The sequence below is a fragment of the Ambystoma mexicanum genome, chromosome 3q, assembly GCF_040938575.1.
Source record: "Ambystoma mexicanum isolate Mex_15411 chromosome 3q, UKY_AmexF1_1, whole genome shotgun sequence".
Classification (NCBI taxonomy): Eukaryota; Metazoa; Chordata; class Amphibia; order Caudata; family Ambystomatidae; genus Ambystoma; species Ambystoma mexicanum.
The window spans coordinates 205,012,511-205,039,817 of NC_090926.1; the positions used below are offsets into that span (position 1 = coordinate 205,012,511).

General features: G+C 44.5%; 1 protein-coding gene across 5 annotated transcripts in view; it reads right to left on the reverse strand.

Annotated features, from left to right (window-relative positions):
• The window catches only part of STAT6 (signal transducer and activator of transcription 6), a 1,449,539-nt gene extending 1,422,585 nt beyond the window's left edge, over positions 1 to 26,954 (reverse strand). For all 5 annotated transcript variants that reach the window (XM_069653558.1, XM_069653564.1, XM_069653563.1 and 2 more), the window contains exon 1: positions 26,848 to 26,954. The gene's annotated coding sequence lies outside the window, so the exon portion shown is untranslated. The remainder of the gene's footprint in view (positions 1 to 26,847) is intronic.
• Between the last annotated feature and the right edge of the window lie 353 nt (positions 26,955 to 27,307).

Sequence of the window (27,307 nt, forward strand, 5' to 3'; positions counted from 1 at the left end):
ACCTCCGCTTTACCCTCCATGCAATTGTGCAATAAGTAATGCACTAAAGAATTTGCTATTTGTTTGTTTTCTCATTCAACATTTTTGACTTTATGCAGATTTTGAAACAAACAGTTTCACGTACTAACCCCACTTGTTGCTCATGTATCGAATTTGTTTTGTTTTTAGACTATGTGTATATTTGTTACTTAGATACCTTAAGTGGTTCTTTTAGATTGTTCCTTCAATAAGTTTGAAATAAATTGAAAATATATTTTTTAGAATTTTTTGGTTTTGATAAGTCATTCAATAGACTCTTCTGCATTACAAATGAAATATGAGCGCATCTACAGTGGATTTATGCTTTACTCTGTATACTTGGATTGAGAGTAACTTGAATGTGTTGTAAATTGAAGCAGTAATTTGCAAGGGAACAAGTGGCACCAAAGGGTGTTTCTTACCCATTGCTCTTTGGTGGAACTCATTGTTTTTTCACGGTTTATGGCAGTATTCAGCAGTCTGTTCCAAATACTGTTTTGAACATTGTATTATCAAGACACTTTACTGAGTCAAGGTGGTGCATGCTGCCATAGGTTCACATAAAATCTAAACCTTACCTGCTTTAAAAACAATTTTCATCCAAACTGCACACTCATTACTAAAATATTTATAATTTCCCCTTTGACAAAAACATTATTTCAGTTAAACGCTCAAGTAACGAAAACATAAATGACGAACTCCAGCCAAAAACAATAGGTGGTCAGAAAGTTGCTAATATGGGGAAAAAATAATTTAAAAAAAAAATAATCGATTGAAAATGTACAATTCTGCCAAGAACACGATTGGATTAGATGCAGAAACAATTGGGCGATTTAGTGAACATTGGCAGCCCACATCGTAATGCACAGTATGACAAAAACAACAAATACATATCATCAATTAGCATAGAACAATCTTGCATAGCATCCTCCTGTGGGATGTGGAGACTTGGATGATCCCTGGTCTACATGGATGACTTTAGAGATCCTCCTGGAGTCATCTGATGATCAGAAGTCATCACGCCGTTAAAGTCATCAGCAAATGTCTCTGAATTGTGGGTGATGATTTGGGGAGGAGTTTAGGATGACTTAATGAATATGCTAACTTCATCCCTATTTTAGAAAACTTAGTTCCTGATGCTTTTAGAATGACTTGCTGATCACTTCAAGAAATTGCGCATTTGTCCCTGATGATTTGGGGATGATTCTAGCATGACCTGCTGAGCTACAAGAGCATTGCCATGAAACAGGTTTGTTCTTGATGATTTGGGGATGACTTCCTGATTACTTCAGAACATCAGAGTTTGTAGGATGATATGAGGACTAATACAGATTGTCATTCTGCTTTTGCTTAGTTGCACTTGTGCTGCATGATCTCAATGTGGTAAGGGTAAAGCTTGAGACTATATTGGTCCAAAGCGGAAGACCAAGGCCCAAACATAGCATATCACTCAAAAGATTAATAGTACTGCCGTCCTTCAAATCAGCATACATCAAACCACTGATAACAAAGGTCAGAAAGCGCAGAAGATCCAAGCTACTACAGACCGATATCCACCCTGCCCTACCCAGCGAAGATCCTGGAGAACCACCTCTACAAAATCCTTCTTAAACACATCGAAACAAACGGAATACTCAACCAATCACAAGTTGGCTTCAGATTGATGAGAGGAACAGAATCAGCACGTCTATCGATATGGGATGACCTGAAAATAAACGCAGACGACACCCAATCAGCCCTCATTCTATAGGACATATCAGTGGCTTTTGACAAAATCAGCCACACAACACTAATAAAAAGATTGATGGAATGTGTCATACAGTAATCCACATTAAAGTGGCTTACCTCATTCCTAACAAACGGAACCGAAAGAACCTACCTACCACGGTTCACCTCAAAAATCAAAAATAGTACTGTGGTGTCCCACAAGGGCTCAAGCCTCTCCCCTCTACATGTGCCCACTGATCTTTCGATCCCACGGAACTTACCACCCACAGCAAAGATGGGTGCTCCAAAACACTAGTGCAGCCACATAAAACCACATATAATCCTTTGGAGAAAAAAAATGAACAAAAAAAAAAATAGCATTTTGTATTGGCATCTATGATGGATACCCATTAAAAAGTGCATCGTGAATGGGACTCCAAGATGGCCGCCGAGGGGAGAGCAGCGTGATCGTGGAGCCCTCACCCTCTGAGGCCAAAGACAATAAAGATAGATTAAAAGAGCCTTCCCGAGGCAGGGTTTTATCGATGTAGGCTGCTGCGGTGAACTGCAGCAGCCCGGATCGCTGGGGGTCTTCGGCAGAGGCGGATGTGCAGACGTCGCCTCCGAAGTGTCTGAGGGGCAAAGGCACTGCGCCCATGGCAAACCGAGCTGAGAGACAGACTCGCAGACCGCAAGCAAGAAGAACCACTCAGGGGGACCCAGAGCGGCTGAGGACCCAGTAAGGCTGCGAGGCGGGGTGGGTGGAAAGGAGCCACTGCCGGATGGCAGGCGGCAGAGGAGCCGGTCAGGAAGGAGCTGCCTGCGATATTGGAGGCCCATCACAGTTGGATTCGTGGAGCGGGGGCTCCCCTGCTGGCAAGCACCAATGGGACGATCGAGACATGACCGAGCCGCCTCCGCGCTGGAGAAGCAGCGTCTCACTGGAGAGATCAGGAGGATCCAGAGGGGCCATATCCATAGCCCACTGCTGAGAGTTGTGCAGCGGAGAAGAGCACCTGGAGCGGCCAAGAGGCATGTGCGGGACCGCACAGAAAAAGTCAAGAAGCAGGAATGTGGTGGCCCTGAGGGGCTGGACTACCCCCCATACTCCCTGGGGGAGAACCATCACAGGCAGTGTACGCCTGGCCCAAGTAAAGGGTGCAAGCAGGCAGAGGCTGGCCAATGCAGGCAGTGATCAGCAGGCAGTCATCACCAGTTTTGACCAGACTGACTATGAGGAGTGGGGGAGCGCGGTGGGAGGGCCGCTGACCAAGCTTTGATGCCAGCATTTTGCTGTATACCTTGATGCTTTAGTCTTTCCTCTTTTTAGATTAGCCTTCTGCCCTTTTCCTTGGTTGGGTGGGGAAAGTTTGCCCTTGTAATTTCGTTTCCCCTGCTCCTGTTCCTTTACTTTTCTTGGAATCCATTCCATGTTTTCCCTTGTACCTCTGCATATGCTGTCCATTGATCATTAAGTGTGGTGTTCGGTTGTTAGCTAGCTCCTGTGTGAATGCCTAGGTTTTCCTCACTGTTCTGTAATCACTACTCCTACTTGCCCCTTGAGTGGAGTCTTATGTATTTAGTTATCCTTCCATTGCTGTTACAGCCTTTCGGGGTCCCTGTTTGATCAACAGGGTTCGTGGGCTTGCTGACATTCAAGTGGTATTTCTCGTCCTCGTGAGTATTGTTTAAGTTTCCTCATTAAATACCATCAAGAGTTTTAGATCACAGATCTGTCGTTGCTTGCCCTCTACGTGGGCTTAGCGCTGTCAGGACCTGTAATAGCAATTGTGGGTAGGAGCTTGCCGACTTTCCTTGCAGTCATGAGGAGTATCTAAGTGCTTACCCCACTTCCCTTTTCATATATTTGTACTGTTGTCACACTTTGTTTCCACTCCTAGGTTTTAGTATACCTGAGTCTTGGTTCCCGTATGTATGTTGTTGACTCAAGCTATTCACTGTGTGATATTGTGCATATATCCCTTGCCATATTCACTGCCTTTGTCCTTACCTGACAGATTCCTGACAGAATGACCAGCCACCTATTCCCATTGAATATGGCATATTTAAGAAAGAAAGACAGCAAGGCCTGTAACATATTTGTACGGAAAGTTTCCCATACATTTACCTGTGACAATCAAATCACTAGTCCTGACATAAATGAACTCCTTGTCACTAATGGGCATTTACATGCAGAGTATTTTTCCAACAGGATGGCCCATCTTACTTTGCCTGATCCCAGTTCTGTCTTTCATTCTGACCCAGATTCTATGTCAGCACAAGCCTTAGTAGCAGAAAACAACACACTGTTAGGCTTATTACACAAGAGTACCACTGGTGTCGAACCCCATGATTCCAGTTATGCTTCACCTCAGATTGAACAGTTTCATGATACAAACAAAGAATGGAGGGTTTCCTTGCATAACTTCTGTCTTCTACCCTCAGTCTATAGCATACTCCTCTGCGCAAGTACATACTGTAGTCCCTAATGCCAAGAGGTCCAATGTCAATAGTTTGCTTATAGGACCCATAGACCAAGTTGGTAAGAGAGAGAATAAGTCACAGAACCTGCAAGCAGTAAATGACAATGTACAATCAGTGCACATCCAGATTGCTAGTGCAGGATCCAGCCCTGATACCACCATGCCTTCCACTGTGCCTACTGATAGCGGTGTACAGTTTAAACAAGGCTCAGTTTATGACATTTGTCCTGCTGTTTGTCAGGGATTGCAGTTAGCTGAATATTTACAAGCCACTCCTTCACCAAAGATTTCCAGTGTAACAGCCCGCCATAACTCTGAACCTGCACACATGCAAGATTCCGATTTCCAAACACAATCCACAATGGCGGCATACACCGAATCAGTCACTAAGTAGGCTTAGGCTCTGCTCTTGATCCAGCTGCTGAGACTGAAGTAGATGTTCAAGCTGATGTGGAAAACAATGCTACCTCTGTTTTCCACATGTTCTCTCTTCCTTCTGCCAATTTTGGTCACAACGAACAGTCAGAGACAGAACAGATTTCATGTTCTGATGGACCCATTCCACAGTATACAGAACCAAAATCCCGGCAGGCGATTCCTGAACTGTTGTTTGTTAATCTGCCACTTTCGGAAACCAAGACAGATGAATGGACAATTGATGAAATCCTGATTAACAGAGACTTTACTATGGTGATCCCTCTGGTTGATTTTGACTTCTACAAAGAAAGAGACTCTGTGTCATCCACTAAGGAAAGGGACTGCAAGGGTACAGCTCGGTCTTTGGTTACTGGTGCCAAGGAGTCTACTGCCCTAAAGGTGCCTTCCATTCCTGAGCCACAAATGTGTCTGTCGACTTCTGAGACTTCAGTCTGTCCTCCTACAACCAGTGACTCTTCTATGATTCAGTTCACAGCTCTGCAGTCATCTGAGGCACATGTGTCTTCAATCAATGAACCTCTGACATGTCTGCCATTTACTCAAGAGCCTCCACCATGCACGTGCTCAGTCCCAAAGACGGTGGTCAGTCAAAAGACCGAAAAAAAAATCTCGAAAAAAAATATCGAAAAAAAAAAGGTCACATTTTTTATTTATTTAATTATATGCTTTTTTGGGGTCAGGTAAGTAAAAAAAAAGGAGTAAAATAAAAAAATGAAAAAAGGGGGGTTGTGGGGAACCCCCCCCATTTCGAACAAAAAACGTCATTAAAAAGAAATTAGACTTTTTTTTTCGACCTTTTCATTTCGAGATTTTTTTTTTTTCAGGATTTGTTTTTTCGGTTTTATGACCATAAACCCCCAAAGACCTTGACATGTTTGTCTTCAGCTACAGCGACCCATCCAGCATATCACTCTTCCGCCATAGAGCCTCTGGCAGTCCATCCTAAGTGCATGTCTTCAGTCCCAGAGTCTACCCTTTGTCTGCCTTCAGTTCATGAGACACCTGTATCCTGCTTAGCCTCGCTGCCAATATCAGAGGTATACCAGTCTACACCGTCAGATCCTGCAGCAGTTTCTTCAGCTCCAGAGATTCCTCGTGAATCCCAACCATTTACTGCTGATGAACGTCCAGCCTGCCTTTATTATGCTTCAGGGAGATCACCAGAGTGCCTGCCTTTTACACCAGACAATTAACCCAATGGCTAGACTTTAACATCAGAGCCTCCCAAAAATTCAGAATCAGAATCTGAGACTTTTGCCAGCGTGCCTGCAATTTCCTCACCTCCCGCATGTCTGCTTTCGACAAAAAGGCTAACAGAGCACCTACCATTGTCTAATGCATGTTGCACTAGCCTGCCTTCCTCCTCAAGGACTTATAAGTGCCCGCTCTCAGTGACTGAGTTTCCTGGGCCTTTCAACTCTGCTTCAGATCCTGCAAGTCCTTCATACATTTCGTCGACCAATGAGTATCTTCCTCACCAGAAGCCTGCCTATGACTCTTCTAGTCTGTAACCTGATTCTATGCTTTCCAGTCCATCTGCCTTTGCCCACAGGCCACCATTTCCATCAGTGCCGCCTCCAAAGAAAAAGCACTCCTATCATGGAAAGAAGATGCCTCGTGTGGGTGGCGGGCACCAGAAGACGGCCATAGGAGGGGGTATACTGTCACGATCCGCTTCCTTCGCTCCCGTTCCCACCACTTGGGGGCATGATTTGGGGTTTATTCTCTACTGGACATTCCTTCCAAACCTTATGCTACAATGCTGTGATGAATTGGGAGCGCTAAATCCTTATTTGCCAAACTACTTCCCTTCCGGATCCATTGCAGGGTTTTGCCAGCCAGTATGCTGCTTTAATCAAATGACTATGCTTCCCAGAATGCCGGGCCCACTGCTTCATCTCCACCCTTGCAGGACAAGGCTGGGTGGAGGATAGGCAACACCTGTGGCTGCAGGTGCAGCAAGCTGCACACCTGCGGCGTGTGCTCATTAAGCAGGTTTAAAAGCCTCAGTTTGCTTCAGTCCAGCGCTGGTCATTGTTGCAGTGTTCCTGTTTCTGACTGGTCCTTTGTTCCTGGTTCTTAGCCTTGTGCCTAGTTCCAAATTTCCATTGCTTGTTCCTTATCCTTGGATTTTGAATTTATGTGCTTAATTGATTTCTGCATCTCAGATTTCCCTTCTGTTTTCCCCTGTTTGCAGGCAGCAATTTGCAGTGCTTTTCCCTTTGGTGCAGCCCAGTTTGCCTATGTTCTATATTTCTCTGACTTGTCCTTTGCTGCTGTATACCTTGATGCTTTAGTCTTTCCTCTTTTTAGATTAGCCTTCTGCCCTTTTCCTTGGTTGGGTGGGGAAAGTTTGCCCTTGTAATTTCGTTTTTCCTGTTCCTTGTGAGAATTGTTTTTCTCGTCCTCGTGAGAATTGTTTTTAAGATTCCTCATTTAATACCATGAAGAGTGTTAGATCACAGATCTGTCGTTGCTTGCCCTTTACGTGGGCGTGTCAGAACCTGTAATAGCAATTGTGGGTAGGAGCTTGCCGACCTTCCTTGCAGCATAAGGAGTATCTAAGTGCTTACCCCACATCCCTTTTCATATATTTGTATTGTTGTCACACTTTGTTTGCACTCCTGGGTTTTAGTATACCCGAGTCTTGGTTCCTGTATGTATGTTGTTGACTCAAGCTATTCACTGTGTGATATCGTGCATATATCCCTTGCCATATTCACTGCCTTTGACCTTACCTGACAGATTCCTGACACTTGGCCTCCCCGGGCCAATCCTGAGGCTGAATAGAGGGCTAAAGATTCCATCTACATCCGTGGTGGGCAAGGAAGAATAAGGGAGAGGCCATTTGGTCAGGCTCAGGGCAGATTGATCCTGGCACCAAGGGCAGGAGGAGGGTCATTTGAAACCCAAGGAGGAGGGCAAACAGTGGTTCACCTGCACACATTTGGAGGGGAGTTCTAAACCCCCCCCACACTGTCAAGTGCGGACCCACAAAGTGGGAGAGGGAAGAAGTTTCTACGCCCTTAAAAAGTGGCCAGAAGAGGTCCAAAGGGTGAGACACGATATCAGGGAGAAGAGGAGGGGGCAGGGCTCACCCATCAGACCTGCCTATGCACCATGTCCAAAAACAAGGGGGGGGACATGCAAGCTGCCCCAAAGTTGGTGAAGAAACCACAGGAAGGCAATCTGCAGAGACTCTGGCACAGAGACAGCGTGGTACCGGCTGGGGAAGATCAGCGGCCCCGGGCAGGAGAATATTTGGGGGGACCTGTCAGGCACTGCAAAAGATTAAGTGGTCACCCAGGAGGTCTTTTGCAAATGCTTTCAGGATTTTAGGGACAAGGTGGCCAACACCATTCAATCGCAGTTGAGCATGATGCAAGCGGAACTGTCCCAATCATTTCAAGAGGTGAGGGGGGGCATAACGAAACTAGAGGAGCGGACCGATGCAGCGGAGAGCGCCATACAAGAGGTTGCAGATAAGACAAGGAAGATGGAGGAGCTGGTAGAGCAATTAGCAAGGGTCACGCAGAACCTAGACCCCGAGCGAAGACCTTGAAAACCGCTCGAGAAGATCCAACTACAGAATAAAGGGCCTCGCTGAGTCGGTGGCAGACGAGGATCTATGCACGATGGTCCAGCAAGTGTTTGCGGACCTGCTGGAGGTGGAAGAATGGTCGGGGATAGAGCTGGACCACATACACAGAGTGGGGCCAAAGAGGGGAGAGCCAGGGGCCGGACCCAGAGATGTAGTGATGGCCTTGCATGAGTACGGGCAGAAGGAGAAGGTGCTGGCGGCTGCCAGGAGGGCCATATCAATAAACTACAGATGCTGGTTGAGCCCGTCCAGAAGGGAAAGTGTGTGGGAGGGTGAAGGGAGAGGGGGCGATCCCAACGGTAGCCACTTATTAGTGCAAGCCGCACAGTAAGTAGACCATGGGAAGGAGGGTAGTGCTTCGAGTGACCTCCCTAAACATCAGGGGGCTTAATTTCCTGGTTTAGAGAAGGAAGGTGGAACAGTTCTTGGGGCGGGGGAAGTCAGGAATTGTAGCCCTCCAAGAGATGCACGTTCAGAGGTGGGACAGGCATAAGCTGAAAATCAAAGGGTACCGCCATGCGTTCCAATCCAATGCCCTAGGGAAGACAAGGGGAGGGGGGTGTTAATCGCTTTTCGGGACATCCCGTGCTTCCAGCTCCTAACTACAGAGGGTAGGTATCTGGCAGCCTCTTTCCAATGGGAAAGGGGGGACATATACGGTGGCAGCAATCTACGCCCCCAATACGAGGCAAGATGGGTTCTTGCGAGCGACACTGACCAAATTTTGCCAAAGGTCAAAATATTGCTAGGCGACTTTAATCTTGTGTGGGACTCAAGAGAAGACAGGAGTGCAAGAGTGTTCCACAACCAGGTGGCGCCATCTGCCTGCTTGAACAAACACATGGCCCAATTGGCATTGGTAGATGGCTGGAGGGAACTGAGGGGGCGGTGGGGTCTACACATTTTATTCCCACGTTCTTAGATCCTTCAAGAATAGATTACACCTGGATTTCGAGGTCACTATTGGGTAGGGTCACGGTGATAGAGCTAGGAGGGAATCACCCTGTCAGACCGTGCGCCCATAATGATCACCGTAAATATGGGGCAGAATGACCCAGGCCTATGGCGGTGGAAGTTCCCTAAACCCACATCCTTGAGGATGGAGCCCTATGTGAGGACTGTAAGAAACATAAGGGTACTTCTGGGAGTAGAGCTCAGTGATCCCTTATTCAGGTGGCTAGGACACGGCCATCGCTGTTGGATCCAGTTCCTGGGGGTGGACCAGTGGGGGAGGATCATCTAGATGGGGCAGCATGGGTTATGCCTGGGGAAATACCCCAGGTGAGACGCGGTAAGATAAGCCAGGGAGAAGGAGAAGATCTTTATAGGCTATCACACATCTGCCCTGCTTTCTTCCAATCACTCCCTCCTGCCCGGATCCAATGATCTCTCTGCACCAAACCAACACCCCCTTATATCCATAAACTATTGCTCCCAGAATCACGATTTTCTTGCGTCCTGCCTGAACATTCTTCTCTACGTCCCCATGATTATTCTCACCCGAATACTCAGTCATTTTTCTTCCTGTCCACCTGGTTAACTTCACGGTCCCAGCTATTCCCGTTTTCCCCCCAATCCCCATCAATCTCGTCCCTCTGAATATTCTATGACAAAACATTACCGTCCCCACAAACCCCTCTTTTCTATTCAGAATCCCAGTCATTCTTATCCATTTCACAAAACCAAATGCTAAATAAAAATAAATTAAAAATGTCACAAACCTTACCCATCTCGTCTTTCTCAGTCTACCAACCGACCCCCTTCTTATAATACCTTTTCCCCACCTTATCCCGTAAAATATTTTGACAAAAGGACTGTTTACCCGACATGTCCAGAAACAAGGGTCCGGCAATTGATCAGAACCACATACGCACACACACATTACACATGACAGCCCTTTCCTTTCCCCACAGGGATAAAAGGTGGAGCAAAAAAGCACAATACGAGCAAGGCGAGCACGACAGACAGCACAACGATACGGCTGACCAGGCACAGCAGTTCAAGAGAAGGAGAAAGGTGGTGGAAAGCGAGAGGGTGGTGAGGAGAGAAGTGACCTTGCCCTTTTCGTCACAGACCAGCGGAACCGTCGTGGAAGAGAGCCTAAGACCGCAAACAATAACACAAGTGTCTTGCAGCAGATGTCAACGGTACACGGAGCATGTCAACGCTGATAAGTGGGAACGAGGGAACCTCCTGCTACTGTGGTACCAGCCTTGACTCCAGTAAAGCAAAAAGCCAAGCCGTTACTCACAGCCAGTGAATCGAGGGGAGAACCAATAAGAGCGGAGCAGTGTTGAAGGGGGAACACAAGTGGCAAAGTGTGAAACTAATTCAATGAACTCTGACAGAACTGTAAAAGTGTTGAGGGGAGACCAGCTGCAGTGGGAATCGGCAACATGTGGGTGTTGCTCGGAGAGACTCTGGTCGATCCCAGTTTGAGAAAAACTATAGAAACCAGAAGGCCGTAGGAGAGCCGCCAGAAGAGGTCAAAGTGGTCACACTGGAGGTCTAGTAAAATCCCTGTACAATCGAAGGACTTTGATCTACAAATTTCAGAAAGCAAGGGAAGTGAATCCTGCATGGTGAAAGTAAATCCCATGAACATTACAGGTGAATGTGAAGTTGGCAAGAGTGAAACCAGAAGAGGGGTGCTAACGAGAAGGGGGAAAAGTCTAAAGTCCCGAGAAACAATGTGTTGACAAAGGCAAGGAATGTCCACTAAGAACTGTTTGAAAAGACATTGAGATGCTAAGGAGGGGACAGGAGAAGTACACTGTCCCCTGGTTGTTTTGGAATCCGAGCCCGACGATGGGAGAAACCAAGAGACACTGCAAGACAGGATAAGTACACTGTCCCGCTTGTCAAAGAAGTGTCATCGCCCGGAAGAGGGGGACCCAGGGGTGAGCTGTTATCACCCTGGTCACATGAACCTGAGAAAGGGAGGTTCACAGCGAACTGCTGAACAGACTTTTTTTGTAAGAACAATAGCAGGAAGACTTGTTGAAATCCATAAGAAACCCGGCGGAGGGAGGACAACAGTCGAGACAGGTCCGAGCCCGAACGAGGGAGATCCAGGGGTGAAGTCATCACCCAAAACCCATTACTCGTGAGGATAGCTCAGGGGCAACGTGCTCGCCTAAGAAGCAAGATGACACAGAGCAACCCAGGTTCGATCCTCGGCCCCGCGCTTAGAAACCTCTGGGTATTAAGTGCGTTATAAATAACCTAGCATATCATTAAGAAGAGGATCAGTTTTTGAAGGGTCAGCCCCAGAAGAGGGGGATTTAAGGGTGAAACAATCACCCAACGTGAATTACAAAGAGAATTTTGTGTTTGTTTATACATCAGGCCCTCAATGGCAACAGACTTTCGAGAGGAACAAGAATTGGCAATCGACGGTCCCGATTGCTGTTATTGGAACGGTTAACTCGTGCTGGGAAAGCTCGAATGTGTGCTATGCTCCTGACTCCCACCTTACCCTGTGCATAAAATGTGAGGAAGGGAGTTCACAGGCTACCGCATCCTGACATATTATTTACGAACACTTCTTTCTTTTCCTGAAAACTATCCCACACGCTTTTTATATTAGTTGTGAGGTTTAGCAATGAGTTTCTTAGTATAGGCCCTTATTATTTGACACAACGCCACAAGGACTGCCTCATTTTACATTTGATGGGAGACGTTTGTTCCCATCTTAGATTTAGGTTTAGAGTAGGTGTTTTTCCAACCTGCATACAAAATTAATTGTTCAATAAACACCCTTGATCTGTGATCACTTGCGTCTGTCTTTCGTGTTGCCACCATGAGGTTTTCACAGGACAAAGAATAAAATCTTGGATTACTTTACACTTAACGCAACAGAAGATGTACACGACCAGGTGGTGTGGGACACGTTTAAGGCTACATTGATGGGGGAGCTCATCCAGAGGGACAAACAACTAGGTCTCTTACAGGAGGAATTGGAAGCTAAACTTAAACAATGTCTCAATTGGCAAATAACACGGGGAGTACGCTGCAAAGGGAATATCAGCTGATTGGGGGAAATTAGATGTTTTGAAAACTAGAGCTGCAGAGCGTACATTGCTCTACCTCCAACAGAGGTATTATGTCAAAGCCAATAAGTCGGATCGCCTGTTAGTCAGGTTGATTAGGAATAAAGAAGCATTGAGGACAATCCTTAAAATATAGACGGGGGAACAGAAAGCACTGCTCTTCCTGACAATTTCGGTCTTCACAGAATATTACTCATCCCTGTACACATCAGATTCAACTGGGGAGGGAGCCCAAAGGGAATACCTGTACTGGGGCGCTCTCCCTAAAATCACTCCTCAAGAACAGAAGAACTTGAGGGAGACATTACTCCCTAAGAAGTAAGGGTGACTATAGCTGCCTTGCCATCAGGAAAAGACCCTGGCGGGATTCTAGAATGGCAGGATATGGAGTAGTTAGTTCAACTGCTCCTGGACCTCTCCCTGAAGACATTTACAAGACATTATGAATTCAAAAACAAAGATAGCTGAGGCAGAAAACCCAGTTTCAAAGATACCTAAACAAGTTGGAGAGATGGAAGATACCCCAAACATCCAGGACATCTACAAAACCCTTCTCCGTGTGGCCCAGGATGTCAGTAAGGTGAAGATTACATTGGCTGATCTTAATCCAAAAACAGGACAACTTGATGGTAGGGTGACTGCCTTGGAGGAACCATCGTCGTCAAGGAGTACTGAAATTGCAGGCAGCTTTCAGGCTTATAACAACTTGGAAACAGGTTTACAGAAAGAAAGAGAACTGCGTCTGGAGATGGATAGGAGGTTGAGGGCTAAAAACATCAGACTGGTTGGTGTAGATGAATCTGCTGTTACAGAGGATTTAACATCACTGATCATTCAATTATGATCAATAACTCCAATGGACATTGATAATGCCTTCAGAATTGGTAAGGACAAGGGGCCTAAAGCAAGACATCCTTTTTTTTTTTTTGGAAACTTTATTTACAAAACTATAAAATCACATACATTACAATACACTCCATAAAACATTTAAAGTACTTGAAACCATCAAAACACATTTTTAAAAAAACAACTAATTACATTGAAGCATATAACCACACATAGCCCCCAGCCTAATTCACCACATCCCCAGTCACCTCCCCCCAGCCCCTATTTACATAAGTACAACACCAAGTCTAGTATAGCTGAAGAAAGATCCTTGTGACTTTCCATAGTCTGAAATCTAAGGAGAGCTTGATTACTGCTGCCAGATTGAAAGGGAAAGTCAATTGTAAAGGTAAACCTGTTTTTATTTACCCAGATTTTCCCAAGGAGATCTTACTATTGAGAAAATCTTTTCAGGGGGCTAAAGACTTGGCTAGGCAACTCCAGTTGAAGGCATATTTGAACAAACACAATGTTTTTATTGTTGTGCTGCCCGATGGGGAGAAAAGCACTCTTGACCCTTTACAAGCTATGCGTTGGCTGGAGCAGCTGAAGATTGCTGGCCCCAATCAATGATTTCCCTGCCTCCACAATATCCTCATTTCAAGTTATTTTTAAAATGTTTGTTTTATCTGTAATATTTTTATTCAACAAAATGGCGCTGATGCAAGCATTCAGTTGGAATTCAAATGAACTTATGAACTTCTTCCCTGCTCATTTCAACGTCATTGCTGTGTTGCAAACGTTTTGTTTACCTTCATTTATGACCGCTCTTCACTGCACTACGGGATCAGCTAAAGTACCCTTTGAATTTGATGTCAGCTGATCAGGAAATGTGTGAGGATGATGCACCTCTTATGGCCCTCCTCCTTTCATACGCGACGGTGGCGCTCAAGCTGTAGGCGCGCTGGTTCTGAGATCCCGTTTGATCTGTGCATCGCGTCCCCAGTTTCATTTCCCCACTTCTGCGTAATTGCTTGGATGGAGGCTATGGTCCGGCAGAAGCGTTGGGAGATGTGGCGGATGCAAGTACGTTTGGTCATTGTTTTCTGGGTACGGGGTGGGCAATACACGAAGAACTGCCTTATTGAAGAAAACATTTGAACATAATCCTGTGACAACGGATTTCGCTAACAACGGACACTGGGGGCCAACAGTGCGCATCATACTGAGAGTGTATATCAGCTGACTGAGATTTGGTGGGGCTTGTAGCAAAATGTCATTATGCGAGCCCAAAGGAATGTGCAAGCGCAACTACATTGACTGTGGACTAACATGTATGCAAAACCATCGGGCCACCCAGCGCAGGGTGTCTTGTGTGGGAGCGGTTTGTTAATATGCTCAATGGGTTCTGTTCTGCAGGGGCCTGCCCATCTCTCCACGTTCAGCTCTTGTTTCACTGACATGCAGGAAATGCAGCATGGATTGCATAGGCATTTAATATTCTAATTCTGGATTGGATTATTTAGTGAAGTGATATTGGAGAACTACATTGTGGATATGCTTGCATTGTATACAGGAATTAAATGAGCAAGTGGGTTTGTTCTGACCCCTCTTCCATTTTCTGCATATGTTTACTGGCAATGAGCTGTTGGTGATGCCAATGAGATGACTATCCTGGAAGACGCGTATTCTGGTCGTTGAAATTCATGGGAGCCATTTTGGTCTTAACTGTTATTCTGAACTTTCCAATATGCTTGTGTAATGTGGAGCTATTCGCTGACTCTTGGGAACGGTGATGCGGGAAGACCGATATAAGGCCAACATGTGGGACTTGGAGGGGGTTGTATTTGCTGTCACGCGTTACGGGTGGGCGATTTGGGGAGGGAAGTGTGCTACATGAGATCATTGTGTTTGGATGCTATATATCTGTATGTCATTGGTAATGCTATTAATGTTAGTTTAGTGGTATGTGTAATATAGCATGGTTAATCGGTACAGTTGAGTGACTTTATGCTGCATATGTAGGACCCATGTGGTTTTGTCAGTGCAGATGTCAAGCTGTATCTATAATCGATTAGCTATCGGTGCCTCTTTTTGTAATGCTTGGCCCTTGGTGAACGTGACTGATGGTGTCGTCACATGATGTTATCCTGGTCTATGTTAGGGTGTCAGTGATTGGTGCGTATCGCTAAATGTGTAATCAGGCAATTAAGGAATGTTTGAACTGTCTCTACATATTTCTTACCTGATGCCTAAGTCCTTCAGTATCTTGCTGAGTGACTTTCCGTTGGGATAATTTTAATATTCATGGTGCATACATGTACGGTGGTATTGTCTTGTGCACTTCCAAGTGGGTTGATGACTGGTACGCCCCGATTTTTATGCATTAAGCTATTACCGCTTTCAGGCTATGGTCTTTGTGTACCATATACTGTCTGACGTATGGGTTGACTGGGTAAAATGTACTTTTGTTTTTATGCTATTGCTCGAACTGGCAAATTGCTAATCCTCTGGTGCAGGTTTAAATCACATGAATGTATCTATATGATTGTTGATTACATGATTTCACTGTTTGGGGAATTCCTATGGGTATGCGGTTGTATGGTACTTTCCTTGTGGGCACTGTTTTTATAGGTCTGCATGCTTAAATGTTGGCCTGTTTGCATTTCCTTTTATCTGAAGTTTTGAACGTTCTATGTTTGATATCATACTTCTGTTTTCATTGGTCTAAGTTTCAATGTCTTGCTTTTAGCCCTTTGTATTGACCAGGAAATTAATGTATGGTGTTGTTGAAGTGATAGTGTGGATGTTATGAATGACAGTTTTCTCTCATTTGTTTTTGGGGGAATTTTGGGTTCTGTTATCTACTTTACATTACTGCTCTCTTCTACAATAGCGGGGACTCATTTTAATTTTGTTGATCTGGTTTGAGATGGTTTTTCTACACTTGGATAATTCTTTAACTTAATGGTGTGGTCACGAATAATGCTGGTTCCAGATGCTATGAGCGATTAATTCAGGTGTTCATGATTTCACATTTCTTCAGTTTTACTACAACTGTCTTTTAAATCTGAGAATGTTTTCAACTCACTTGCTTGATCTTACTTTTATTATTGAATGTTTCACGGTGATGGGGCTTTGGGAAAAAAAAAATTCTCCTGTATGTAGGGGTTTTAATGCTCTTGTTGTTTCTGACTTGTTGATTTTCTTATTTTTAGATTTCATTACGGAGTATTTAGGCTTAGAGGTTTTTACTGTTACTGTTATGTTCTTTAAAATTTCAAAGATTACTCGGGATTTGGGAGAGGTCCTAGAGACTTTCTTTTTGATGTTCTTTCTCACATTTGCTAGGCTGAATGGTCTTAATGGTTCTGACCGTTCTATTATTGGTTTTATATTTTTATTGTTTGTTTTTTAGTTTTTCGTTTGTGTTTCTGTTTTTCACTCTGATTGTGGCTTGATGGCCTCACAGGCTACTGGTATGGCTAATGAGAACTTTTGTGTAGTTTCTTGGAATGTCAATGGAATAAATAATGTATTTAAAAGGAAAAAAGTGCTTACAATTCTGAATGATTTGAAAACTGATATTTGCTTTATGCAAGAAACTCATCTTCTGTCTGATGAGATTTCAAAGTTGGAGAAGGAGTGGGTTGGTTTGGCATTTGGCTCATCATTCTCATCTAGATCAAGGGGGGGTGGCCATTCTGATTCGCAAAAAGCTTCCTATTAAAGTCTTGAGAAATTGTACGGACAAAGATGGAAGAATGATAGCTTTATTGGTCGAGATTCAGGGGGAGCAGATGATTCTTTGTAACATATATGCTCCCACAAAAGATGATGGCTCCTTTTTCAGGATGGTAGCCCAGACTCTCTTGGATTTGAATTCTCCTAACATCATTCTTGGCGGGGATTTCAATACTATCATTAATCCATTGCTAGATAAGAGTAGTGTCAGGAAATTAAATCAAAGTGATTTACATCATCAGGCTCTCTTGTCATTGTTGGAAGAGCACAATTTGAAGGAGAATTGGTGCCTTCTCCATCCAGATACTCGTGAATATATTTTTTTTCTGGTGCTCATAATATGTATTCAAGTTTGGACATGTTGACTAGCGGTGCTGTGACGGAAAGTTTTGTCGCCTGTGATATTGGGAACGTTTCAGTGAGTGATCACGGCCCTGTGTCGATGCACTTAGAATTCAAACATCATTTTCTCAGATCATTCTCTTGGAAATTGAATACTTCTATTTTGTTGGATGATGACATTTTGGATAAGATTAAATCTGAGGCTGAATTTTTTTATTGTGGAGAATCGTTCTGATGAGGTTAGTATACAAAACACATGGGAGGCTTTCAAATGTTGTATGCGTGGGATTTGCTTGGGGTTATCGAGTGGGGAAAAAAAAAGAAAGAGGAGAGTATCAGATTGGAACTTGAAATGAAAATTGGTGTTATACCCAGTTGACCCATCGAATTCAGCTAAGTTGGCACTATTGAAAAAGATTAAAAGAGAGATGAACGACATTTTATCTTTAAGGATGGAATGTAGCTTGTTTTATTCTCGCTGTACTTACTTTGAGAAAGGTGAGAAATGTGATAGGTGGCTCGCATACAGATTGAAGCAGAAAATGACAGAGGCGGCTATTGCCTCCATCATAGATCCTGATGGTAAGATTACGCGTTTGACCCACATAAAATAAATTTGGTTTTCCATGACTTCTATCTGGATTTATATCGTAATGAGGCTGGGGTCAACGGTATTGGGAGTGATTTTTTTTAGTAATCCTGAGCTTCCGAGAATTTCAGATGAAGAATACCAGTTTCTGGCAACAGATCTTACAGTTGATGAAGTGAAAAATGCAATTTCTAGATTTAACGTTGGTAAATCTCCTGGCCCTGACGGACTTCCTTGTGAATTTTATAAGATTCTTCCTGAGTCAGGGATATGTTCATTGCTAGTAAATCATCTGGGACGCTGCCTGTGAACACAAGACATGCCTCTATATCTGTGTTTTTGAAGAAAGGGGAAGGATGGCAACTATCCGGTGAACTATCGTCCTATCAGTCTCATCAATACTGACAATAACATTTTGGCTAATGTTCTGGCTTTGTGATTGGAATCACATCGTCCAAAGTTGATTGGTATAGAGCAGTCTGGTTTTATGAGGAATAGACGCACGTCGAGTAATATTAGACAATTGTTTCACACTATGGAGGGAGCTACTGAGATTGATTGTGATGCTGCAGTCTTCTCCCTCGACACAGAGAAAGCATTCGATCGGCTTAATTGGAATTATCTGTTTTCTGTATTAAAAGAAATGAATCTTGGAGTGGAGTTTATCTTGTGGATTGAGCTTTTATACTCATATCCGACGGCTGATATCAATACAAATGGAATCAAATCTGAAAGGTTTGTTTTGGAAAGGGGAACTCGTCAGGGATGCCCATTCTCCTGGCGATTGAACCGTTGGCTGTCTTTTTGAAAAATGATCCTGGTTTGGAAGGGGTGTGTTGATGGGGTGTTACACAGAAGTCATGGTTTTATGCGGACGATCTTTTGTTGGTTCTTAGGAATTTGGATGATTCCCTCCCATGTTTGATGCAAACTTTGCGGGATTTTTATGCATGCTCTGGATTCAAAGTAAACTGGTCAAAATCAGAGGTTTTGCCTCTTTCATTTCGTTGTAATAAATGTTTGGTGACAGGATTAGGATTTAAATGGTGCAATTTACGACTGAGGTATTTAGGCATCTGGTTGACGTCCTCCGTTATGAGTACTGTTGATGAGAATATGTGCGAGATTATTCGAGAATGCAGAATGGCACTTGAAAGGTGAACTCTTCTTAACTTGTCATTGTGGGGGAAGGTTAACGTCCTTAAAATGACTATGACTCCTAAGATTAATTATGTGGCAAGTATGCTGCCTTTGAAAATCAACATTCGCTACTGGAAAGATTTAGACTGTTTTATGCAAGAGTTTTTGTGTGACAAGAAACCCCTGAGACTTAGTATTTGGAAACTGTAACTTCCAGTTCATGAAGGTGGTCTGGGGGTTCCGAATTTCAAGGCTTATCATTTAGCGTTTTCTTCACATTCATTCATTCCCTTATTGAATGCAAATCCAGAGTGCTGGGCTTTGGCAGAATCTACTTGCTTTGGTCCACTTGTACAAAAGGCATTGTTGACCACTAATTCTAAGGATAGAGGATGCCAACCATTTGTAACAACATCTTTACGCACAGCTTGGAGTGAGTGATTGATGCTTTTGGGTGTGAATGCTTTCAGGTGTGTACGTGCGTCTATATGGCTGAACCCTAGGATTAGGGAAAAAAACAAACCCATTTTTTGGCCCGATTGTTTTTTTGCTGGTATCAAAATGATGGTGATCTTGGAAAGGATGGTAGATAGATGTCTGCTAATGAATTGAGGGAGAAGTGTGACATTTGGGATATGACGAACTCAGCCTATCGACGTTTGAAGAAGTCGATTGGCGACATTGATTGGACCAATACTGTTGATTTGGATATTTTTCTTGCAACACCTGAGGGTGGCGGAGGTGGTTTAGCAAGTGGAATTTATAAAAGGATTGTTTCAAATTACCGCAATAACGATGCATTGCGAAATGTTTGGAGTTTGAGAATCGGCTTTGAAATCCCGCCTGACTGCTGGCGAAATATTTGCAAGAATGTTTCCTTGTGCTCACTGAACTTAGGTGAAAGGACACGTCAAATTAAAATTCTAAATTGCGTTTATTGGTGCCAAGAGAAGCTGAAATTGAGAGGTATGGTGGATAATGACGAATGTTGGGGCTGTGGGCATGCAGTGGGTTAGTGGAACATATGTTGTGGAGCTGTGTCAGGGTTTCCGGATTCTGGTCTGAAGTTTGTGACGCTTGTACTCAGATTTCCAGTGGGGAACCCAATTTGGACTTCAAGACGATGATATTAGGAGATGATTCTGGGATTGTGATATCAGCACTTCCCACAATGTCTTTTCAGGGGAGCCATTGTTGCCAAACGCTTGATTCTCCTCTCCGGGGGTGGAAGAGCAGGATTCCTCCTTCATTTGATGACTGGACAGAGGAAATGCACAACTCTCAAGAGTTGAAAAATTGATTTATAAACTGAAATGCAAATTATCTTTTTATGATAGTTTAATGATCTTTTTTTTCTCTCTCTCTTTCTTTTTCTTCATTGAGTGCACTTGTATATATGCTTTTATGCATTTTTGTGCTGTTTGGTTTACCTGTAAATATTCTGTAAATAAATAAAAAAAATGTAACAAAGGAAGAGACCCAGGCCCGGACGGCTTTCCAGCATGTTTCTTCAAAACCTTTAGAGGGGCACTGATGCTGCGCTTTGTCCAGCTCTTTTTGGGGAGGCGGGCAGGGTGCATCACCCCAGCAATAGAAGAAGCCAATGTTGTGCTGCTCCCAAAGCCGGATAAGGATGTCACTATGGGGCTTGTACCGGCCAACAGCCCATATTAATCTAAACACAAAGAGCTACATCAAGTTTCTGGCATCACGCCTGGATAAGCTGCTCCCCAAACTGATTGATCCCGACCATTCTGGATTAATTAGGCATAAGCAGACCTCGGATAGCATTCGGCAGGTCTGTCATCTGATTGAAAGAGTTAATAAATCTAGAACCCCTGCACTTATACTAGTGTTGGATGCCGAGAAGGCATTTGAACAAGTCGAATGGCCATTCCTCTTCCATACCATGGAGGTTATGGGATTCGGTTCTAAATTTCTTTCAATAGTAAAAGCCAACTACCGAACTCCCTACCTGCGCCCGGCAAACAACAGGCAACTTTCCCAGAGGATCATGGTCTCACGAGGCACTAAGTAGGGTTGCCCGCTGTCCCCGCTCTTATACGCCATCCACCTGGAGCCACTCTTGGCCAGCATTAGGGCATCCACGAATATTAGAGGGATTCCCTTTGGGGGTGAGGAATATAGAGTTGCAGCGTTTGCCGATACATGCTCCTCTTGATCACAGAACCAGAAACCTCATTACCAGGGATCTCGCTGGAACGTCTTCTCTTTGGGGAGGTGGCAGGGTTAAAAATAAATGCCCACAAGTCAGAGTTATTAAACTTGACCGCCACCTCAGAAAAGGTTCCGGAATTGCGGGGTATAGTACCCTAAAGATGGGTGAAAACCGGCATTAGATATTTGGGGTTCCAGATTACTGGTTCTCTGGGTGCTCTTTGCGTGCCAACTACAGGCCTTTAGTGGAAAATCTGCACAGGCTGCTGGCAAAATGGGTGCTCTTATCAATATCCTGGATGGTGAGGATAAATGCCCTAAAATTGTGATTTTGCCAAGACTCCTGTACTATTTCAAGGTACCGCCAGTGGGGGTTCCCCAAGGTTTCTTCAGGACCCTTCAAAAACATGTGGAGTGATTTATTTGAAACCACAAGAGACCCAGGGTAGCTGTGCAGATGCTAATGTCTCCCAGAAGCAAGGGAGGCCTATGAGCGCCAAACTTCCGGCTCCATTTCCTTGCAGCTCAAATCAGAGTGGTCCAGGATTGGGTCAGGGGCGATTGCAGGAAGGTCTGGTATTGAATGGGCAAAACAGTGGTGGGCTCGCCGCTGGACGAGGACTTGTGGCAACCAAGGGGGATAGACCTGCAAGCATGTACAAGAAAATCAGGATAGGGGTCCTAGTGGGGGACTCGTGGAATGAGCTGGTGCAGAGGGTGAACTTGACCAGCTTCCCCTCCCTGCTGACGTCGCTGTTTAGGAATCTGCAGTTCACACTGTATGAAAAGGGGTGCCTTCAATGGGTGTGAGACGGAAGGGTGCCGCAAACTACGTAACATGTTCTCGGGTCAGGACAAATTCGTTGCACAGTGCAAACAGGACTTCAGGCTAGATGAGGGAGAGAGGTATCACTACTCGCAACTGAGGCACTGGCTTAAGAACCCAAGGGTCAGGTCAGCGGCCACCAGGGATCTCACACCCTTTGAATGGTTCGTAATGATGGTCACAGGGACAGGCATTTGGTAGGAGCGTTATATGGGATTATAGCAGAAGGGGCAAGGAGCCAGGCATGGCCCTAAAGGGAGCAGTGGGGAACTGCAGTGGGGCAGCCGATGGAGGGAGAACTTTGGACTCCCTTATGGACAGATATCCCTAAGCTCATGCAGGCCATCCAGATTCAGGAGATGTGGGTTAAGATAATGGTCCAATGCATCTCACCCCAGAAAAATGACATACATTCTACCCAACTGCGTCAGCGCTCTGCTGGAGGGCATGTGGGGAACTGGGATTGTGGCAGCATATCAGGTGGGAATGCCCAGTCATACAGCCTTATTTGGGGCATGATCCGTGCAGCAATTAATAGTATTTTTGGGAATCAGATGCCGGACAACATAGGGATGGCCATCATGGGAATGGGTGGGATTCTGGAAAATCTACCCTCAAAAGCTCAAAGAAAGACATGCGTCATCTTGATAGTGGCGGCAATGCTTGTGGTGGCACACAAATGGATACAAAAAGCTGCCCCCACAGAACACGAATGGGTGAGTAAAATCTGTAACTTTGTGGCATTGGAGTGGGTGACCTATTTGATTAAGGGAATTGCCAAAGGTTTCTCTCGGACAGGGACATTGTCCTGCATCACCTGCAGCAGGACCCGTGGGCCGCATGGTGCCCGGGGGAAAATGAGATTGCTGGGGCTGATATGAGTACTCGCTCCACTTGGGGAGGGCAACTTCACAGGAAGCTGGGAGGAGATTTGGCTGAAGATTCTAGGGGAGGGGAGGACTATGGGGAGGGGGTTCTCAAACAGTGCAAGGGCCTGTACACCAGCTGGCGAGAGCGCTGGCCACTGTATGGGACCGGGAGCCATATACAGACTTTATGGACTCGGGGGTGAGGGGGGAGGGGAACAGGACTGGGTGCGTTGTTGGTTACAAGTGTTCTTACAGTTGAAAATGACAAAAAAATACATTTTTATTTTAATAAATGCATCGTTACTGTCCTGCCCTCACCAGCCAAAATCAGCTCCCTGGACCAGCACAAACACACGTTCTTTGACTCAACATTCACTTGCTTATTCACACACAGCATTCACTTACCCATTGCATGAGAGGATCAAAAGTGACCCTCCCATACATTTTTGTAGTATCCTTCTTCCGTGTAGCGTGCGTCTGCACGAGACGATGCTCGAGGAGAAGAATGGAAGGGGGAGATGGAACGATGGAAAAGGGACAGTTGGAGGAGAAGCGGAGCGGAGGAGACGTACACGTCGTTGTCCCTTGTTTATTTATGTTTATACTTAAACAATTATAAATAAAATAATAAGGAAATAAATATATATATATATATACACACACGGACAAGAATTAGTAATTGCCTTTGCATCTAGGTTACTCAAAGGACCAGAAAAGAATTACGCTACAATTGAGAAAGAGGCGTTGGCAATCAAGTGGGCCATTGAGAAATTCCGGTCCTTTGTTTGGGGCGTACAATTCACCATACACACAGATCATAAACCTTTAGTGGAAATATTCAGTACCAAAGGTCTAGACAGAGTATCCAGCAGGATTAGGAGATGGGTCACAAGGCTTCAAGAGTTCAGTTTCAAAGTCATGTACATTCCAGGTTCAAAGAACATTACGGCAGATTGTTTGTCCCGTTTGACCAATCTTAATGATGTTGAAGAAGATTTTGGAGATAGTGAAGCCGTGTGTGAAATATCAAGCCAAACAGTATCCAAGGAGGAATGGGACGATGGCATGACGAAGGATATTACACTATTAGAAGTTGTGAAGATGGTGAAAGAAGGGGAATGGAAGAAGAATAAAGTACTTTCTCCAGAAACAAAGGCTTTTTGGGATGTACGTGAAGAATTATATTTGCAAAGTGATTGCCTCATGAAAGGAGACAAATTGATACCCCCTACCAACTTAAGAGAAAAGATTATAACGATGGCTCACGAAGGACATCAGGGAATTGTAAAGACTAAAAGAAGAATCAGAAGCACATATTGGTGGCCCGGTTGTGATAGACTAATCGAAGACCGAGTTAGAAAATGTATCCTTTGTTCTAAGAGCGATAAAGTGTGCAAGGGTGCAGAATATCCAATGGTTTTGAGAGAAGTCCCCGAGAGTCCGTGGAGCGAATTAGCTATGGATGTGATTGGTCCCGTCTGGAGTGATGGGTGTGCCACGTATTGTCTAGTTATAATTGACATGTTAACCAGATGGGTTGAAGTTGAATTTTTACCTAAAGTTACCACAAGTGATGTTATAAGATTCATGGAAGAGGTGTGTGAGAGAGAGGGATATCCCAAAACAGTTCTCACAGATAATGGCTCACAATTTAAATCTGAGCAAATGGAGACGTATTTGAAAAGTAAAGCCATTTACCATAAGTTGTGCGCCATTTACCATCCACAAACCAATGGCATTGTGGAGAGGTTTAACAGAGTGATAAAAGATGCTATAAAACTGGCATGGGCCAATGGGAAGGAATGGAAGGTAGCGGTCAAAGAGACTCTATTGGCCCACAGATTCACTCCTCACAGCTCCACTGGAGTCACACCGTTTGAACTCAATAGGGGCAGGAAAGCAAATACAAATATGTCTCCAGGGTGGATGAATGATCTTGTGAGTAGTGAGAATAAAATAGAAATTGCAAAGGAAAATATTAGACATAGACAAATTGACAACAAAAAAATACATGATAAAAAACGCTTTGGGAAATTACCTGAATTTCAGGTGGGTGATTGCGTGAGGATAAAACTACCTGAGAATTTGAGAAGAGATGGTTGCAAATGGTCCAAGCCTGTGAGAGTGGTAGAGGTTTATTCCCATGCTATTAGAACCCAGGATGATAGAGTATGGAACAATGAAAGGGTAATGGATATAAGTGGTCAAAGATGGAGAAGTCAGTATGGTGCTTTGGGAAATTTGGATAGTGAGAGAAGTAGAGTTGGTACTAATGTTGACAACGTGGATAGGAAAGTGCGAGGTGAGGGTGAAGTGTTGAACAGAAAATCAAAGAGGGTTTCTTCCTTGGCAACAGATTCAGATGAGTATCAGGACTGGAGTTACAGGTTCAGATCCAGGTCGGGATGAGAATCCAGACCACCAAGATATCTCTGTGACTATGTGGGATGATGAAACTATGCCAAAGAGTTCTTCCATATAAAGAAGGGAGATGTGTAGTATCCTTCTTCCGTGTAGCGTGCGTCTGCACGAGACGATGCTCGAGGAGAAGAATGGAAGGGGGAGATGGAACGATGGAAAAGGGACAGTTGGAGGAGAAGCGGAGCGGAGGAGACGTACACGTCGTCGTCCCTTGTTTATTTATGTTTATACTTAAACAATTATAAATAAAATAATAAGGAAATAAATATATATATATACACACGTTAGATTGCCCCTCCTTACTTCAATTTTATATCCCCCTGGGCCTGTTCCAAATAGGCACATGTAAATGTTGTTTTTCCCCTGTGCACCTTTTTTGAAAATCAGGATTTACTTGAAAATGCACAGAAGCCCCTTTCCACCCTCTGGCTTGCGCAGTTGTGCATTTGGTGGGAAAAGAGCACCTCAATGTGCACAACTATGGTGCACACATTTAAATGTCCTTTGTGCACGGTTCACCACCGTTTTGGCGCAAGTTAAGTGAATGAGCATCCCATCAGTTGCACCAAACACCTTTTGAAAATCGCGGCACAATGGTTTATCCCTACTGATCACTTCTTTACGCTGTACGTTCCATTTCAGAGCGTGTGGTTCGAGGTGTCAAACGGGAATTAGGCATGGGAAAGGACACAGAGAAGGAAAGGGTGCAGGCAGGGGTTTTACTGTTTCTGCAGTCATTAACCCCAGATTTGCTAATGAGCAGGTCTTGTGTTAAATACTATTAGCTCCAGAGCAGATACTGTGACTGGGATCGTTAGCCCCATAGTGCGTACTGTGCATGCCATCATTCAGACATTCTGTCATATGTAACGGATTATTTAGGTACTGTATCAGACGTCATTAGTTCCAGGGCAGGTACTGTGTCTGGAATCGGTAGCCCAGATTCGGTACTGTCTCTGTAATTATTTGGCCCAGGGCATGGGCAGGTATTTTGTCAGATGTAGCTGATGAGCAGGTACGTACTGCATTTGAAGTCATTAGCCTCCAGAGTAGGTATTGTGATGGATGGGCCTTAACCATTAGCGCTAGAGAAGGTAGTGTCTGCTGATATTCATCGGGGTGTTGTTTCTGTGTCTGCAGCCATTAGAACAGACACTGTGCCTGCAGTTATCCACTGAAGGGACATTACACCCAGAGAAAATGCCGGAACTGGAGACAGTACACAGTGCACGTCTGCAATCATTAGCCAGTGCAGGTATAGTCACTTACACCAGAGCACGGTGTGTAGTAGCTGCACAGCAGTTACCGCGTCTGCCAGCATTCCAGAGCCTGAACTGTTCCGTAAATGTGCTTCAGAGCAGCTACTGTGTCTACGATACCAACAGCAGGCTACCCTGCGTAATTTCAAAACACAGATGTTTAGAAAGTCGCGTACTTATAAGTACAAGACAACGAATGACAGCTTCAGCCTCTTATTTCAACGTGCATTTCCAGAGGTTGAAATAAGAGGGCTCCTCTTACCAAACTATGTAAGAGTGAGAACGATCCAAGTTAATGGATGCTAAAAGAAAATAATATCAAATTCACTACCACAGCTGGATCGCATGCACTCACCTGATACTGGCTGGAAACTGAAAAAGATCGAAGAGAAAACTTTATCTCGCTAACAGTTTTGATCTGCCGTTTGGTAAAGGGAGGACTTATGTTGCTTTCATTTTCAATTGACACACATGTTTAAAGTCCCTGTGAGGCGTGATAGCATTGTGTGTTTGTTGAAAGATTTGCCGACGCTTTCTGAAATGCCTTTAACATATCACGACGTAGTTCAGAAATGCCATTAAGTCGGCGTGACGTTTTCACTTAGGAGTAGGAAGTCTACGTGCTTAGGGAGAGAATCATGGAGGGCCCTATGTCGTTCACGGGCAATGGGTATTTATAAGGCGCTTATACATTTCGGAAGTGTTCCAAAGCACCAGATATATTTAGGTGCCGGTGGGTTGGTTCCTATTCCTGGAAAACATTTATTGGGGAACTATCACTTCTTGGAAGGGGCGTGGCCCCGGACTTGTTGCGC